We start from the raw sequence: 19,313 nt of genomic DNA, 5'->3' as shown, positions 1-19,313 counted from the left end.
ACTTCATTTTATATGGAATCAGAAATAACCTCGAATAGCCAAGACATTACTTGGAAATAAAAACAAAGCAGGAGGAATCACGCTACAAGACCTGAGACTGTACTACAAATCGATAGTGATCAAAACAACATGGTACTGGCACAAAAACAGAGAAGTAGATGTCTGGAACAGAATAGAGAACCAAGAGATGAATCCAGCTACTTACTGTCATTTGATCTTTGACAAGCCAATTAAAAACATTCAATGGGGAAAAGATTTCCTATTTAACAAATGGTGCTGGGTGAACTGGCTGGCAACCTGTAGAAATTGAAACTGGACCCACACCTTTCACCATTAACCAAGATAGACTCTCACTGGATTAAAGATTTAAACTTAAGACATGAAGGTATAAAAATACTAGAAGAGAGTGCAGGGAAAACCCTTGAAGAAATAGGTCTGGGCGAGTATTTTATGAGGAGGACCCCCTGGGCAATTGAAGCAGCTTCAAAAATACACTACGGGGACCTGACCAAACTAAAAAGCTTCTGCACAGCCAAGGATACAGTAAGTAAAGCAAGCAAACAGCACTCAGAATGGGAGAAGATATTTGCAGGTTATGTCTCCAACAAAGGTTTAATAACCAGAATCCACAGAGAATTCAAATGTATTTGCAAGAAAAGAACAAGTAATCCCGTCTCAGGGTGGACAAAGGACTTGAAGAGAAATTTCTCTGAAGAAAACAGGTGCACGGCCTTCAGACACATGAAAAAATGCTCATCATTCTTAATCATCAGAGAAATGCAAATCAAAACTACTTTGAGATATCACCTAACTCCAGTAAGATTAGCCCACATAACAAAATCCCAAAACCAGAGATGTTGGCGTGGATGTGGAGAAAAGGGAAGACTTATACACTGCTGGTGGGAATGTACACTAATATGTTCCTTTTGGAAGGATGTTTGGAGAATACTCAGAGATCTAAAAATAGATCTGCCATTTGATCCTATAATTCCTTTACTAGGTATATACCCAGAAAACCAAAAATTAACAATATAACAAAGACATCTGTACCAGAATGTTTATTGCAGCCCAATTTGTAATTGCTAAGTCATGGAAGAAGCCCAAGTGCCCATCGACCCACAAATGGACTAGCAAACTGTGGTACATGTATACCATGGAATATTATGCAGCCTTAAAGAAAGATGGAGACTTTACCTTTTTCAAGTTTATATGGATGGAGCTGGAACATATTCTTCTTAGCAGAGTATTTCAAGAATGGAAGAAAAAGTATCCAATGTATTCAGCCCTACTATGAAGCTAATTTATAGCTTTCATATGAAGGCTATAACCCAACTATAGCACAAGAATATGGGGAAAGGGAGGGGAAGGGAGGGGGGAGGAAGGGTGGAGGGAGGGTAATGGGTGGGGCCACACCTACGGTGCATCTTAGAATGGGTACAGGCGAAACTTACTAAATGCAGAATTCAAACGCCTTCATACAGTAACTAAGAAAATGCCATGAAGGCTATGTTAAACAGTTTGATGAAAATATTTCAGATTATATATGAAACCAGCACATTGTACCCCTTGACTGCACTAACGTACGTAGCTATGATTTTTTTTGTTGTTCAATAAAGTTTTATTTTTCCAAATATATGGTTGGTTGGACCCTGTTCATGCATCTTCACCAGCAGCTGGGGCATCTCCACCCTTGGTATTTCTGGTGTAAATTACTTGAGCTCTGTGCTTTGAAACCAGTTTGATAAATCCTTTACTAAGGAGCTCCTGAAGGGCTTCCCTGGCCAGGGAGTCTGGAATCTTCAGTCTCTCACAGACCATAGCTGGAGTGATAAGCTTATAGTTGGGAACTTCCTTCAGAGGTTGTCATACGTAGCTTTGTCAGACAAGACTAGGTTGTTGAGCTTGTCCCGAACTTTGCCTTTGGACCACTTCTTCTTTTTGGCCTTGCCTCCAGATTTGTTCACTGGGTCTTTGTCTTTCTTGGCCGACTTTCCAGCCTCTTTCTTCTTCTTGTCATCCTTGGGCGGCATTGCGAAGCTCGGAGAGGAGCTGCCACTAACCGCAACCTGGCTAAGATGTCAGACAAAAAGACACAGCTATGACTTAATAAAAAAAAGACAAGTGTGTGGACTTTTAAGTTAGCCATGACATTTACTATGTGTCTTTGCCTTGGTTTTTTAAAAAATGGTTTAAAATGGTTAGAAAGAGTATTTTTTCTTTTTTTTGAGACAGAGTCTCATTTTATCACACTTGGTAGAGTGCCATGGCATCACAGCTCACAGCAACCTCCAGCTCTTGCCTCAGCCTACCGAGTAGCTGGGACTACAGGGCCCACCACAACTTCTGGCTATTTTTTTTATTGCAGTTTGGCTGGGGCCGGGTTTGAACCTGCCACCCTTGGTATATGGGGCCAGCACCCTACTCACTGGGCCACAGGCGCCACCCAGAAAGAGTATTTTCTTCATGGAATTGTTTTAGATGAGAAATAATTAAATAAGATAATGCAAGGAAAGTGATGAGCTGTTTCTGACAAACAGCGAGTACTTAATACTATGTTAATAGTGCTAATGATGGTCACTGCTATTTTATTTTTATTTTATTTTTTATTTTTGGAGACAGAGTCTCAAGCTGTTGCCCTGGGTAGAGTGCTGTGGCATCAAGCTAACAGAAACCTCCAACCCAGGCTCAAGAGAGCCTCTTGTGTCAGTTTTTCTATTTTTAGTAGAGATGGGGGTCTTGCTTTTGCTCAGGTCAGTCTTGAACTCGTGAGCTCAAGGAATCCACTGCTTTGGCCTCATAGAGTGCTAAGATTTTTTGTTTGTTTGTTTTTTGAGACAGTCTCATTATGTCACCCTTGGCAGAGTGCCGTAGCATCACAGCTCACAGCAACCTTAAACTCTTAGGCTTAAACAATTCTCTTGCCTTAGTGTCCCAAGTAGCTGGGACTACAGGCACCCACCACAACACCTGGCTAATTTATTTATTTATTTATTTATTTATTTGTGGGTTTTGGCCAGGGCTGGGTTTGAACCCACCACCTCTGGCATATGGGACTGGTGCCCTACCCCTTTGAGCCACAGGCGCCACCCCACCTGGCTATTTTTTGGTTGTAGTTGTCATTGCTTTTAGCAGGCCAGGGCTGGGCTCGGACCCACCAGCCTTGGTGTTTGTGGCTGGCGCCCTACACACTGAGCTATTGGCTCTGAGCCCCAGAGTGCTAGGTTTACAGGCGTGAGCCACCGTGCCTGGCCTGTCGCTACTATTTTAAATAAAATAGCAAGGCATGTAAGCTCCTTCTGAGATTCCTAGTTTTAAGTGCTATTATCACAAATTTAAATATGGTCAGAATTAGGGCTTCTCATTGTAGATTTAGACATATATAAACAATCCTAGAACAATGCTTGTGCCTCGTACACAGTAGACACTCATCTAAATATTGTTATATCGGTGCCTCTGAGGGTACGCTAAATGTTTAACTTTCCTCTGTGAACCTCACAGGTCAGTCTCTAAGATTTTTTTTTTTTTTAATGATCCTTTATTGAAACATTTTCTTTTTTATATTTTATTTCTTTGCAGTTTTTGGCCAGGTCAGGTTTGAACCCACCAACTCTGGTATATGGGGCTGGCACTCTACTCCTTGAGCCATAGGCACTGCCCCTGTCGCTTAAGATTTTTTTCATTTGTTTTACCTTACTGTTTCAGGTCAGTTTAGCTTTGGGAGGTTGTTTTTACCATCACTAGGTCCTGCTGTATCTAATCTACTCTTGATCTGAATCTGTTAAAAGCAGCTGAAAGAAGCCACAGCCAGCTGGCAATAGAGTAGACATTGAAAAAGTATGGAAGAAAACCATTTTTAGAGTAATAGGAAAAGAATAGGATATTATTTTCTTAGATTTAAATGCCTTGTATGCCTATAGGTTGGCATTTCAATTATTTTCTCTATGGGCTAGAGAAATTTAGTTAGCGTTTTCCCTTATGCAATTTACTCTGCTTAAACCTCATTACTGTATCAATGGATTAAAATTTATTTTAATATTAGCTCAAGCATACTGTAATAAGGAAGGTAAACCTTGAGCTCTACTTCTCCACAAATGTATTCTGAAGCAAAATAGAAGTTTTACATTATGAATTGCTCTCAAATATCAAAGCATCTGCCATCCATCATCTAAAGAGAAAAATACCTTTTAAAATTGTAATAACAAATTAACAAAATTTTGGCAAAAAAAATCATTTCTAAGAGAAAGCAGAATGGTGTTTATCTGTTCATATGTGGTACTTACAATAAGTTGTTTATTAAGTTCCCTTTCTCCTACCACAGCCTGTAATCCAGACTTTGTTTTCATTTGTGGTGGATTGAGGATATTGCTAGACCCATGCACCAGACTGTGCCCAAGTCAGAATACAACCATCCATTCCTCTGCATGTGTCTATAGCTGTCTGCTTATGGCATTTATCATTTATTAACTGTGTACTACTTGTTTGGTTTTTTGTGTACCTGTCCAAAAGATGCCTCCTAAAACTCCTGCTGCCTGGTGAAGGAAGGGAGGAAAAGGAAGAGATGAGGGAGAGAGGGAAAGAGAGAGGGAGGAAAGAAAGATGTATTGGTATAGAGCTAAAGTTAATGTCAGAGAAGAGGGCCTAGAAAAATGCTCCCACCTCTTACACATCCCCCAGTCACCTACAGTTTTGTCTCTATCAAATTTCTTGATGACTACCTTAAAGAGTATTCCAAAAAAATTTTTTTTGTCTTAGTGAATTCAGTTATTTTAGTCCCCATTAGTAGTCCCAATACCATCAGTTGGAAATACTTTTTATGTAGGATTTAAGGTAGACTATACTGAATAATTCATAGGTCTATTATATATGGTCTTATTCATCTTCCTTTTTCAAAGTTTGATTTTCAAAGTCAGCTTTGGAACTAGTAAGAGCTTCTGAGACTTAGGAACAAGAAACTTAACATTGTTTTCCTTCTGTATTTTAATTTATCCTTTTTTCCATAGGAGCTAAAAGTTTTAATTTTGGAACTACACCTATTTTTTGCCCTAAGGACTATGTTAAATAATGTATGATGACACACAATGAAATACAGCGTTATATGGCTTTTTGGAGTACTGTTCTTTGAGTTCAAAAGACAGTTGATTTCCATACTTATTTTTGATACAACAAAGCAGACATTTAACTTGTATTCAGCCCAGTTGCAAGAGAGAACAATTCATCAACCTGAGGAATAGGATGGCATTTGTTATATATTTTTCTTTTTTTTTTTTGAGACAGAGCCTCAAGCTGTCGCTCTGGGTAGAGGCTGTGACATCACAGCTCACAGCAACCTCCAACTCCTGGGCTCAAGCGAGTCTCCTGCCTCCACCTCCCAAGTAGCTGGGACTACGGGTGCCTGCCACAATTCCCGTCTTTGTTGTTTGGCAGGCCCCGGGCTGGATTTGAACCCGCCAGCTCAGGTGTATGTGGCTGGCGCCTTAGCTGCTTGAGCCACAGGTGCCGAGCCGGCATTTGCTATTTTAATGTTGTTGTTGTTGTTGTTTTTTGAGACAGAGTCTCATTATGTCACCCTTGGTAGAGTGCCATGGTGTCACAGCTCACAGCAACCTCAAAGTCTTGGGCTTAAGCAATTTTCTTGCCTCAGCCTCCCAGGTAGCTGGGACTATAGGTGTCCACTACACCATCCTGCTATTTTTTGTTACAGTTGTCATTGTTTAGCAGGCTCAGACCGGGTGCGAACCTGCCAGTCTTGGTGTATGTGGCTGGCACCATAACCACTGTACTATAGGTGCTGAGCCTTAATATTTTGTTTTTGTTTTTTTTGTAGAGACAGAGTTTCACTTTATCACCCACGGTAGAGTGCTATGGTGTCACACAGCTCACAGCAACCTCCAACTCCTGGGCTTAGGTGATTCTCTTGCCTCAGCCTCCCGAGTAGCTGGGATTACAGGCACCCGCCACAACACCTGGCTATTTTTTTGTTGCAGTTTGGCCGGGGCTGGGTTTGAACCCGGCCACCCTCGATATATGGGGCTGGCGCCCTGCCCACTGAGCCACAGGCACCGCCCAAGCCTTAATGTTTTAAGAGTAGGGATTTTCCAATACATTATATTGTTGTTTGTCTTCATAATACTTCAAAGAAAACTGTTAATTATTTAATTTTGGGGGGGTGGGTAACAGGAACTAGCTCTGTCACTCAGGCTGGAGTGCAGTGCCACAATCATACCTCACTGCAGTCTCAAACTCCTGGTCTCAAGCCATCCTCCTACCTTAGCCTCCTGAGCAGCTAGGACTACAGGTCTGTGCCACCATGCTTGGATTATTTTTTTCCACTTTTTGTAGAGACGGTGTCTTACTATGTTGCTCAGGCAACTGCTGGGCTCAAGTGATACTCTCTCACCTTGGCCTCCCAAAGTGCTGGGGTTATGGGCATGAGGGACCACACCTGGCCAATTTAACTTTAAATAAATGATATTCTTTTAATAGTACAGTCATACACTTTAACATTAAAAAGATACAAAAGGATATATAATAGTAGACAGATGTCTCTCTCCTGCCCTTGTCTTCTAGCCATCCAGTTCTTAGAGGTAATCACTGTGTTTAAGGTATTTTTGTAGACATATGTCCATACTTATTTTTATTCTTATTTTTTTTTTACAGACAAAAAAATATGGAACGCTTCACGAATTTGCGTGTCATCCTTGCGCAGGGGCCATGCTAATCTTCTCTGTATTGTTTCAATTTTAGTATATGTGCTGCCGAAGCGAGCACGTCCATACTTATTTTTGATACAACTAAGCAGACATTTGACTTAGCCCCTCAAAATCAGATTCAGTTATTTCTTAGAAGAGTAATTTCTCCCCACTAGCCATGTGCTATACATTGTTTTACAAAATGGGGAAATACTGTATAATTGATCTCCTATTTGAATAAACATGGTAGATTGTTAAAATTGTTTGGCTTAATTTAAATAATGTTTAAAAGAAAATCAATTGTTAATGATCCTAGATGGCACCTTTAAAAAAAAATAAAGCAAGTTGTCTTCTTGTGTTTGTCAGTAAAAAGGATGACATATTAGGGTATTATTTGTTGTTTTAATCTTGTCATGTGCGACAAGATTTCTGTCAAACTAGGCTTCACTTCCAGTGCCCCCCCCTTTTTTTTGAGACAGAGCCTCAAGCTGTCACCCTGGGTAGAGTGCTGTAGCATCATAGCTCACAGCAACCTCCAACTTCTGGGCTTAAGCAATTATCTTGCCTCAGCCTCCCAAGTAACTGGGACTACAGGTGCCGCCACAACGTCCGGATATTTTTTTTGGTTGCAGCCATCATTGTTGTTTGGTGGGCCCTGTGCTGGATTAGAACCCACCAGCTCCCGTGTATGTGGCTGGCGCCTTAGCCGCTACAGCCACAGGCACCGAGCCTCTTTTTTTTTCTTAATTGTCTCACTATGTCACACGTAGTAGAGTGCTGTGCATCACAGCTCACAGCAACCTCAAACTCTTGGGCTTAAGCAATTCTCTTGCCTCAGTCTTCCAAGTAGCTGAGGGGACTACAGATGCCTGTCACAATGCCCGGCTATTTTTAGAGATGAGGTCTAGCTCTGGCTCAGGCTGGTCTTGAACCTGTGAGCTCAGGCAATCCCACCTGCCTTGTTTTCCCAAGTGCTGGGATTACAGACATGAGCCACCATGCCCAGCCTTAGCAATAACCTTTTCTTTGGCCTAGCTCCTCTATCCTACAAAACATTTTTACACTTGTTTAGAGTTGCTCAATGGGTCTATCACATTTGCCTTACTTCTCTCTTCTTCTCTTTCTTTGGCCCACCAAGGTCCTGGCATATAAACTCAGTTACAGCATGAAGAATTAATTCTAGATCAGGAGTTTGAGACCAGCCTCAGTCAGAGCAAGACCCCATCTCTAAAAATAGCCAGGTGTTGTTGTGGGTGCCTGTAGTCCCAGCTACTCGGGAGGCTGAGGCAAGAGAATCACTTGAGCTCAAGAGTTTGAGGTTGCTGTGAGCTGTGACACCACAGCACTCTACTGAGGATGACAAAGTGAGACTCTGTCTCAAAAAAAAAAAAAAAAAAAAGAAAGAAAACGAAAAAAAAAAACCCAAAGAATTAATTCTAGAATAGTTATGTTGGATATACTGGTGTTTGGGAACAAAACCTGTATATGGTGCTTTTCATTCAGTACAATTTGTTGAAGTATATCACCTGTCTTACCATTGTTAAATTTATCCTAAAGCTTCCTCCTTACATATACAAAGCTTGGCCTAAAGGCCTCTCTGTATGTAGTGAAGTATAACTTGACTGGATGTGCAAACAGGCTGTAACCTATTCGTGTCAGTCACTGAGCTCTGGCCAATCACAGGTGGCCAACTGTTAAAACTGTGTTCAAATAAGGCAAATTCTGAGCTGTAACCAATCTAGCTGCCTTCGCACCTCCCTTGAATTTTCTGTCCATCACTTTTCCTTTTTCTGTTCATAAACCCTCTTCACTTATGCAGCAGTGCTGGAGTCTCTGAACCTATTCTGGTTTGGGGACTGGCTGATCTGTGAATAATTCTTTGTTCAAACTCTGTTAAATTTAATTCATCTAAAGTTTTTCTTTTAACACTATTAATGAGTCATTAGCTTAGATATGGAAATTGGTTTCTTAAATGGAAAATTAAATTAAAGAGATATTTAGTGAAATTGGACTTTCCTTGATGATGCCGATCTGTCTTTGAGTCCACAGGAGGAAACTATTTATGAAGTCAATGTGAAGGAGTGTACCTGGTCCTCCCATAATGAGTTCCCTACTGGGACCCTGTGAAGGGTGATATAGTGAAGCTATAAGTAAGATATCCTCAGGGTACATACTATGTGTCTGCAGTAAGACACTTTTCTGATGAGGGCTTTTGTGTATTTCTTAGAGTTAATCCCACTTTGCTGGATTCAACCAAGGTCTTACTTTATGCTAAACTATGTATACTCTTAGGGCAAAGTCCCAGAACTTTATTAGTTCTGTCACTATAAATTTATGTGAACAGAGCATATACTAATAAGAACAGTGTTTTCATTTTTCATTATTAAGTACTGAAACCAGGCAACCAGGAATTTGATTAGAATCTGCTATTTGCTTGACACACAATTATTATTGCCCTCAAGGCCTCCATCATCAAGGTTAGAGATTCCTCTGACAATGTCATGTGTTTCTAGAATTATTGGATGGCATGTGTTAATGTATTTTATCCCAGTCTGCTTAATATCAAATATTTTTCTACTTATTACTCCTTTTTAAAAATCACACTGCTTTAAATGGGTTGCCTGACTGTTACTAGCACAATCTTGTACTGCATAAGTTGAAACAAGATTGTGGGGGCCTAACCTAGTTTTCAGTGTATGTGGAACTAATTTTTACAAAGATTTAGAACTGTGTACAAAATATTGATGTTTTATTTTTGGTATGTGTTCTCAAGAAACTCTCGCTAAAGATAAAAGCAACAAAAATTCTGCAGTCAGGTGTTCTTGGTTTATGACATTAAATAATTTCATAATTGTGTTTACTGCTACAATGTTATTTGTTGATTTTCAAGGTGGTTATCTCAGAAGCAATGAAACCAAAATAGTAAAGACAGAATTAATAGAAAACTGTCTAATATACTTCCTATGTAGGCAAGACTTCCAACAAAACTTGGAAGGATTACTTCCAAACAATCTTGGTATAGGACTTAAGCTTTAAGTAGCTTAGGCCAGTACTCTTTACCCCTAATATTATCAAAAATGCAATAGACATCAGTATATATTTTTAAAGGCAAGAACTATATATTTGCATTGCATTTTAGCAGTGTCTTTAGGTATTTGAATCCTTCCAAGTTTTGTTTTCAACCCACTTTTGAAAATAAATAGGAAAATGAAAAAAAAAATTAATAGGAAAATGGCTATTTTTAAACATTTTCTATTTATGACTTCAGAGGTTTATGTTTAAATAATTCCCTTGACCATTACTTTAGGACTGATGGGTAATAACTGTATGGAACAGTTGTTATCTCTGACTCATGAAGAATCTGGTATAAGTCATCGGACTCCTTCACTTCTCCCATTTAGGAAATGTCACTATTAATGTACCATATGGTGCTTCTGAAATGCTTGAATGCACAGATAAAAGTGCTAGATATTACAAAGTGAGAGAATCTATTTTATTTATTTTTATTTATTTAAACTGGATTGTAATCATACTTTGTGCTAATTCTTTTTTTTTTTTTCTTTCTATTTCTAGTAGAGGTGGGGTCTCCCTCTTGCTCAGGCTTGTCTGGAATTCCTGAACTCAAACAATCCTCCCGCCTCAGCCTCCCAGAATGCTGGAATTACAGGCTTTAGCCACTTGGCCTGGGCAGTTTTTTTCTATTTTTAGTAGAGGTGAGGTCTAGCTCTTGCTCAGGCTGGTCTCCAACTGCTGAGCTCAAGTGATCCTCCCACCTCAACCTCCAAAGTGCTAGGATTATAGTCTTGAGCCACTGCACCCAGCCCAGAGAGTCTATTTTAACATATAGTTTTATAAAACTTCAAAGGATGTTTTAATTTTATTATAGATCAGTTGTGGAATATCTTTTTTATGTGTAAGATGAATACCCCGTCTCTTTTCCATATGAAATAGGTCACTGAAAATTTTATAGATGTCTGTATGCTTCTGGTTATTAGGTTAAATAAAATAAATTGAAAGAAACATTCAGTATTATATGTAATTTTACATTTTTTTCCTAATTAAGTTTAAAAATCCACACAATATCCAGCGGCTACCATAAATTAATTAAATCAGTTGCTTATTCCAGTTTGGTTAAATTAGAATTAAATAGAAGTAAATCTATCTGCAGCATAAATTTGAATATTAACAAATGTGAGCCTCCTAAAACTATTTCAACTGAACAAAAAGTATATTCAATGTATGAATGGTATGATTGTATTATAACTGAAAACCTTTTTAAAATAATAGACTTTTATTTTTAAACTTTAAAAATAATAAGAACAGTTTTACATTTACAGAAAAATTGATAAGATAGTACAGGGTTGCTGTATACTCCATATCCAGTTGTACTATTATAGACATCTTACATTGATCTAGTGTATTTGTTAACATTGATGAACCAATATCAATACATTATTATTTACTAAAGTCCATGGTTTATTCATATTTCTTACTTGTTTTAGTTTTTTCTTAGTCCTTTTTCTGTCCCAGAATTTCATTAAACATATCACATTACCTTTAGTTATTAAATATCGTTAGGTTCCTTTTATAGGGTTCCTCCAGAACACTTTCTTTGATATTTCCTTGTTTTTGAAGCATTGACAGTTTTGAGGAATACTAGTTAATTAGGTAGCATATCTCTCTTGAGATCTGTTTTTTTTTTTTTTCCCCTCATATTGTACTAAAGCTACAGGATTTTAGAAGACACAGAAGTAAAGTGCCTGGGCGGCGCCTGTGGCTCAGTCGGTAAGGCGCCGGCCCCATATACCGAGGGTGGCGGGTTCAAACCCGGCCTCGGCCAAACTGCAACCAAAAAAAAAAAAAAAAAAAAAAAGAAGTAAAGTGCCATATCTATCATGTCATATTAAGGCCACATTTATCAACTGACTTCTCACTGCTCATGTTGATCTCATTTATCTAGCTGACACAGTGTTTTCAGGTTTCTCCACTGAAAACTTATTCTTTTTCTCTCCTTCTTATACCATACTCTTTGGAAAGAAGTCACTATGCCCAGTTCACACAGAGTTGGAAGTTAAGTTCCCCTTGTTGCAGGTGGAGTATCTACGTAAGTTGTTTGAAATTCACATAATTGAAATTTCACTGGAGAAAGCTGAATAATTTTATTTATAAGAATGTGAATAAATTTGAAAATTTTTTATTCTGTGTTTTTTTTTTTTGAGACAGAGTCTCACTGTCACCCTAGGTAGAGTGCTGTGGCATCATAACTCACAGCAACCTCAAACTCTTGGGCTTAAGCGCTCTTGCCTCAGCCTCCTAAGTAGCTGGGACTCCAGGTGCCTGACACAATGCCCAGCTAGTTTTTCTATGAGATGAAGTCTCAGTCTTTCTCAGGCCTGGTCTCGAACTTCTGAGCTCAAGGGATCCAACGGTCTCGGCCTCCCAGAGTGCTAGGATTATAGGCATGAGCCACCTTGCCTGGCCTGAAAATTTCTTAGAGTATAAAGTACATTTATAACTTAGAACCACATAACATTAGGGCTCTCACAAATGGTGAGAATATCAAATGTAATGTAAGCCAAAATATGTAGCATAGTGCCTGACACATTTGTTTGAACCTTAATGTTCAGGTTAAAAGATGGTCAGAGATAAATATGTGGGTCATTATGAAAATTTTGAGATACAAAAAAATCAAGACATGTAATATCCATGTAAAGCATAAACAAATGAAGCCCTCCCTTCAACAGTGATGAGCCCAGCAAGTTGAAGCTTGCACAGGTGAATCAGAAAGGACACTTGACTGTTGGAAGTGAAATAATGGACCATGACATGATCTGTCTCAAAGCTCATACAAACCCATGTTAGATTGCAGCCCAATTCATAATTGCTAAGTCATGGAAAAAGCCCAAGTGCCCATCGATCCACGAATGGATTAATAAATTGTGGTATATGTACACCATGGAATATTATGCAGCCTTAAAGAAAGATGGAGACTTCACCTCTTCCATGTTTACATGGATGGAGCTGGAACATATTCTTCTTAGTAAAGTATCTCAAGAATGGAAGAAAAAGTATCCAATGTACTCAGCCCTACTATGAAACTAATTTATGGCTTTCACATGGAAGCTATAACCCAGTTATAACCTAAGAATAGGGGGAAGGGGGAATGGGAGGGGAGGGAGGGGGGTGGAGGGAGGGTGATTGGTGGGATTACACCTGCGGTGCATCTTACAAGGGTATATGTGAAACTTAGTAAATGTAGAATGTAAATGTCTTAGCATAATAACTAAGAAAATGCCAGGAAGACTATGTTAACCAGTGTGATGAAAATGTGTCAAACGGTCTATAGAACCAGTGTATGGTGCCCCATGATCGCATTAATGTACACAGCTATGATTTAATAAAAAAAATTATATTTATGATTATAATTTATGATATTTGTTTTGATCCTCAGTATTGGCTATCAGTTTGTTCATGTACATTATAATGATGTTCAGTTTGAGAAAATAAAGACAGTAAAGAGAAAAAAAAACAACAAACCCATGTTAGGTCTGGATATGTTACTGGGGTATCTAATTCTACTTTAGAAGGTCAAGTGTGTATGAGAAACATCCATTTGATCTTCAGATATGGTCGATTCTAAGAGGCTGGTGGATTCCTGGGTGACTCTGGATTAAGCCTGAGAGCAGTTCTGCTGCTGTCTCATGGTAGTAAGACAATTTAAGAGCTCACTGTTTATGCTTTATTGGCTGGGTGAAATGAAGCTTATAATGAGTCTATTGTTATTATTCAAGTCAACTTACATTTATTGATGGAGTCTCATACATGGTACCCAGCTTTCTTAAGGGCTTCTCTCCACACCTGGCCTGCAGAGACTTTGGAATTGCGGTGGCTTGGAGCAAACTAATGAACAGAACAGTTCCAGTTTGGAGAAGGGCAAGATTCCCCTCCCCCTACCACCAAGTTTTTTTTAATTGATGAGATAAATAACAACTCTATATCATACTCCAATTTTTGCTTTCAGAAATCAAAAAGAAAGATACTGCCTTACAGATTAAAAGGTACTTAACTAGAGTAAACAGGCCAACTGTAGTGGCTTATGCCTGTAATCCCAGCACTTCGGGATGCCAAGGTGGGAGGATTGGTTGAGGTCAAGAGTTCAAAACCAGCCTAGTCAGCATAAGGAGACCCCATATCTTTAAAAAAAAAAAATAGAAAATAGGGATATTGGCATGTGCCTATAATCCCAGCTACTCAGGAGGCTAAGGGAGGAGAACTATTTGAGCCCAGAAATTTGAGGTAATAGTGAGCTATGACTGTACCACAAACCATTGCAGCCTGATCAACAGAGACCCCATCCCTAAAACAAGAAAAAAGGAAAAGGATGATGAAGCTTATGTTATGTTGTTTTTTCCATTTCTTTTATTATTTTTATTTTTATTTTTATTATTTATTGATTTATTTTGAGGGAGAGTCTCACTCTGTTGGCCAGGCTAGAGTGTTGTGGCATCTGCCTTGCCAATCAGAATTTACTCAGGCTATTGCCAATCAGAATTTACTCAGGCTATTGGCATTTCATTCTATACTCACTTATAAAAATATTTTATATTTTTCATCTTTTATATTTTCCTGTAAGTCATGATTTGTAACTTTCAATGGCTAAGAAAAGTAAAAGTTGCTCCACCATTTTTCTTTCTTTAATGCCACAATGCTTGGCTAGCTTTTCTATTTCAGTAGAGACAGGGTCTCCCTCTTGCTCAGGCTGGTCTCAAACTCCTGAGCTCAAGCAGTCCTCCCACCTTTGCCTGCCCAAAGTGTTAGGTTTACAAGCATGAGCCACCACAACAGGCCTATCTAGGAGGGTTTTTGTCTCTAATCTCCAATATAGAATCTAGCAAGTTAGACTGTCTCACTGAATGGTCAAACTTGAATCTCAGATTTTGCAGTACTTTTTTTTTTTTTTGAGACAGAGTCTCCCTATGTCACCCTGGATAGAGTGCTATGGCGTCACAGCTCACAGCAACCTCAAACTCATGGGTCTGAGTGATTCTCTTGCCTCAGCCTCCCAAGTAGCTAGAACTACAAGCGCCTGCCACAACACCCGGCTATTTTTTGTTGCAGTTATCATTGTTGGTTAGCTGGGCCAGGCCAGTTGGAACTTTGGTATATGTGGCTGGTGCTGTAACCACTGTGCTACAGGCACCGAGCCAAAATTTTGCAATTCTTATGTAAAATGAAGTCTGGAGCAATGAAATGTGTTAGAATGGAAAAGAGCAAGATAGAGTGCCTGAACTTGAGGTGGCCTGGATTACTAGCCTAGATACTCCCCTGAATTGGGATCAGGCCTGTGTTCCCTAATCCTCCTAGAACAGAGCACACTGAAAGAGCGAGAGAGAGGGAGAGAGAATTCCAGTGAGTTGTAAGAGTTCTATTTACCTTTGAAAGTATCTTCCTAAGACCTTCTAGATCAGTGGTTCTCAACGGTCCTAATGCTGCGACCCTTTAATACAGTTCCTGTGGGTTGGGACCCACAGGTTGAGAACTGCTATTCTAAATCGTCCTTCCCACTGAGCAAGTGGCCAGGCAGGCACCTTCCTGTATGGCAGAGCTAAACAGCACGGCAAAGCAAGTCCCCATCTCCAGACTATAGTTAGTCCCTCCATTCATCCAATGATACCTTCCTGAAATTTAGAAACTACTGGAATTTATTTAGTGAAGTTTTTGAATTGTTGTGCTCTGATCAGTAAAGATGTTCAATTCATCTGCTATTTTTGTAGCATTAGTTTCAAAAAACAAAACCCCACCTAAATGAAAGGAGGTAAAGAGACTTAAGGACTTAGAACTGCACTACAGCTCCGTCTCCTGGGCCATAGTTTCTACTTCCCTCTGTGTTTCTGTTCATTGTCTTCCTGGTAGCTAACTTCTGCTTATAGATCCTTCTCCCTTTTAACTTCTGTTTGCACATGACTTGATTTGTTGCCCTGCTATGGTAGGGGCTGGAAAGACAGCTGTGAGTAAGACAGCCCTGACTTCTCATCCCCTTGTGGGACTCACAGTGGGGCAAGGAATAAATAAATATACACACATGCACACACGCGTATGCATGCTCACGTAGAGTCATGATATGCTATGAAAGAAATGTATAAGACACAATGAAAGCTTACATTAAGGCAGTATAATCTCTCTCTCTCTCTCTTTTTTAAGACAGAGTTTTACTTTCTCACCCCTGTTAGAGTGCAGTGGTATCACCATAGCTCCCTGCAACCTCAAACTCCTGGGCAAAAGTGTTCCTCCCCTGCATCAGCCTTCAAGTACTTGGGACTACACATACATATCACCATATGTGGCTGATTTTTCTATTTTTTGTCGAGATGGGATCTTGCTCTTGCTCAGGCTGGTCTTGAACTCCTGCCCCCAAGCAATCCTCTTGCCTTGGCCTCCCAGAGTTCTATAAGTATGAGCCACTGCTCCCAACCAAGTCAGTGTAATTTAACCTGTGTATCATGATCCACAAGTGGGTGATGAAATCAGTCAGGATTTTTAACAAAAGAAATAACAAAATATCAAAGTAAATCACACTAAGGATATTTTGTGAAACTTTTGTTTCAGTTTTTATTATCAGTGAATAAACATATAAATCTAGACTCTTATGGACTGTGTTCCTAAAGTAAAGATAGATAATAAACACAACAAATTAGTAAAACATAGGCTATGTTAGGTGACAAGAAACCTAAAAACAAAAGGAAGGAGGAGGAGTATAACAGGTGTCTGGGCAGAAATAAAAATTTTACAAAGGGTAATCAGGGAAGACCTCTGTGGGAAGGTGCTTTTTGGTTAGAGACCTCAAAGAATTAAGGAAATGAGACATAAGGATATTTGGAGGAGGAACAGTCCAGGCAGAAGGAATAGTCAGTACGAAGGCCCTGAGTGTGTCTGGCCTGTTTGAAGAAAAACAAGGCCAATGTGACTAAATGGAAGTGAAGGGGAGGAATACAAGGTGATGAGGACAGGGCCAGCTGGGGGGCCAGATCATGTAAGGACTATAGTTTGTAGGAGGGCCTTTGGGTTTTTTTTTAGCACAATTTTTTTTTAATTGCAAAGACAAAATTTCCAGCACATATCCTCCAAACACATGACTTTTGTATGGGCTTGGGAGTATTTTGCTTAAGAATTTCCAGTTCACTTTTAAACTAGATTTAGCAGTTAATGACTTAGAGAAGACAGGACAAAAAAGCTGCCTGGACTTTTATTTTTTAATTTCTACTTATCCCTTCAAAATTCTTTTTGTGACAATACGTACTTCTAGGTGACTCTACCTGCTAAAACTGCATTTTCCATGTGTTGAGAGAGTTTAATTCTCACTTTCCTCTGCTCCAGGCTCTGCTGGCTCATTTAAATTTTTGTTTTCATCCTCTAATTTCTTTTTCTTCTTTGCCTTTCGTTCTAGGTTAATCTGAGCAATCTCTTCACTTTTCTCAGCAATGTATTTTACCAGCGAATTACTACTCCTGGCTAACAGCTTCACATCTTCAGTGTTAATTGTGGTTCTTTTCGCATGTCTTGCAAACATTTCAAGGTCTTTGGCAAAATTTTCATATTGTCGAAAGGTCATCTCCAAAATTGCTGCAATGGTCTGTTTGCTGAACTGCATCTCTTTGTCCACTGCAACTTCCTCACACAGACAACCAACAGTATAGTGAACGGCTGCCTTTAGTCTCTGTTGGTAAGAAAATCGCTGCTACTCCTCCGCCACTTCCTCCTCCATCACAGCGGGCAGCCTCAGGCAAGCAAGAGCAGACAGAAAGGGTCGGTGGCCCCCACGGCGCAGTCAGGAGGGCCTTTGGTTTTAACTCTGAACATAGGAGGCCGTTGAATGGTTTTGAGCAAAAGAGTGACATGATCTGATTTATGTTTTGATAGGATCAATCAATAGGATCAATTTCGTTTTTTTGGTGGGGGACAGAGTCTCACTCTGTTGCCTGGGCTAGAGTGCTGTGGCATCATCATAGCTCATTGCAACCTTAAACTCCTGGGCTTAAGTGATCCTCCTACTTCAGCCTCCCAAGTAGCTGGGACTACTGGCCTTGCCACCACACCCATCTAATTTTTCTATTTTTAGTAGAGATCAGGTCTCACTTTTGCTCAGGCAGGTTTCAAACTGAGCTCAAGCAATCTCCCAGTATCCAGCCATAATTGTAATGGAGACAAAGGCAGAAACAGGATCACCAGAATGTAAGGTCTATCAAGGCAAGAGATTTTATCTGACTTATTCACTTTGTATCCCTAGTGCTTTATAATATTGAATGGCACATAGGGATGGTTATTTGTTCAACAATGCATATATGTGAACCATCTCATGATATGAAATATATTTCTTCCAGTGAGTCAAGGTCAGAAGGATTAGAAATGCCTATCTTATAACTAACCTAGTCTCAGACTCAAGAAAGGGCATCTCTGGGACTTGACATTCAGGTTGAAATCTGAAGAACAAACAGGAGGAGGTGGGAAAGCAGAGAAAAGACTTTTTAGAAGATATAAAATTTGGAAACATCAGCACATGCTTGGTATTAATATTCAAAGCTCTCTGCAGGTGTTTTTATCTGTGGGCAGTAAGGAGCAAAATTAGATCCTCCTATTTTCTGCTTCTTATTTTATATACTCATTTCCTGTAACATTCATGCAATTGAAAAATAGAATATAGTAGTCATTTTTTTAAAAGAATAAATCTTTAAAGAACCTTCCTGTATCATACCATAATAATAGGAAAAGTCAATGAATTTAAAATTCATATTGAGTTTCTTTTATTTAAATGAGTAAGAATAGTCATAAATATCTTAGGTATTCCACATTTCCTGAGTGTTTATCTTTTTATCCCTGAGTCCATGATTCAACTTTAAATAAATGGAATATGTTTCTTTTATACAAATATGGGTGTGAGTTATATCATCTGCTCAAGGGACTAGCAATGCTTTTCTCCCAACTCTTTACCCACAGTGTTTACAGTACTGATTTTATTTTATACTGTCAAATTCTGTTACTATGGTAACAAATTCTCCATTGGACACAAATGCACACATACGCATGCACACATCCTATAATCGTTAACACATTTAAATTTTTTTTTTTTTGAGACAGAGTCTCACTATGTCGCCCTTGGTAGAGTTTCATGGCGTCACAGCTCACAGCAACTTCAAACTCTTGGGCATAGTGATTCCCTTGTCTCAGCCTTCTGAGGCTGCCCGCCTCGGTGTATGTAGCTGCCTCGGCACTGGCAGGGCTGGTGCCCTATTCACTGAGCTACGGGTGCTGAGCCCTGTATTTTATTTTCAAGGGCAGTTCAGTGTTCTTTTTCTATCTTTTTTTCTTTTTTTGAGACAGAGTCTCACTTTGTCACCCTTAGGTAGAGAGCTGTGACCTCATAGCTTACAGCAACTTCAAACACTTGGGCTCAAGCAATCTTCTTGGCTCAGCCTCCCTAGTAACTGGGACTATAGGTGCCCGCCACAACACCCAGCTATTTTTAGAGATGGGGGTCTCTAACTCAGGCTAGTCCTGAGCTCAAGAAATCCACCTGCCTCAGCCTTCCAGAGTGCTGGGATTACAGGCATGAGCCACTGTGCCTGGCCT

The 19,313-nt window shown here is 39.5% G+C and overlaps 1 non-coding gene and 2 pseudogenes across 2 annotated transcripts; all 3 read right to left on the bottom strand.

The window, feature by feature from the left end:
• Window positions 1-1,609: 1,609 nt before the first annotated feature.
• Window positions 1,610-2,030, bottom strand: LOC128568720 (40S ribosomal protein S25-like; annotated as a pseudogene).
• A 4,631-nt stretch (window positions 2,031-6,661) lies between these two features.
• LOC128569470 (U6 spliceosomal RNA) lies at window positions 6,662-6,768 on the bottom strand. The gene has a single exon (XR_008375405.1). It is a non-coding gene; the product is annotated as a U6 spliceosomal RNA (small nuclear RNA).
• Window positions 6,769-16,311: 9,543 nt separating this feature from the next.
• On the bottom strand, window positions 16,312-17,451 carry LOC128568719 (centromere protein S-like; annotated as a pseudogene). Its single transcript, XR_008375202.1, has one exon. The product of XR_008375202.1 is annotated as a centromere protein S-like (transcript).
• Between the last annotated feature and the right edge of the window lie 1,862 nt (window positions 17,452-19,313).

This window comes from Nycticebus coucang, chromosome 17 (assembly GCF_027406575.1).
Source record: "Nycticebus coucang isolate mNycCou1 chromosome 17, mNycCou1.pri, whole genome shotgun sequence".
Lineage (NCBI taxonomy): Eukaryota > Metazoa > Chordata > Mammalia > Primates > Lorisidae > Nycticebus > Nycticebus coucang.
This window is presented reverse-complemented; position numbering and strand designations above follow the sequence as displayed.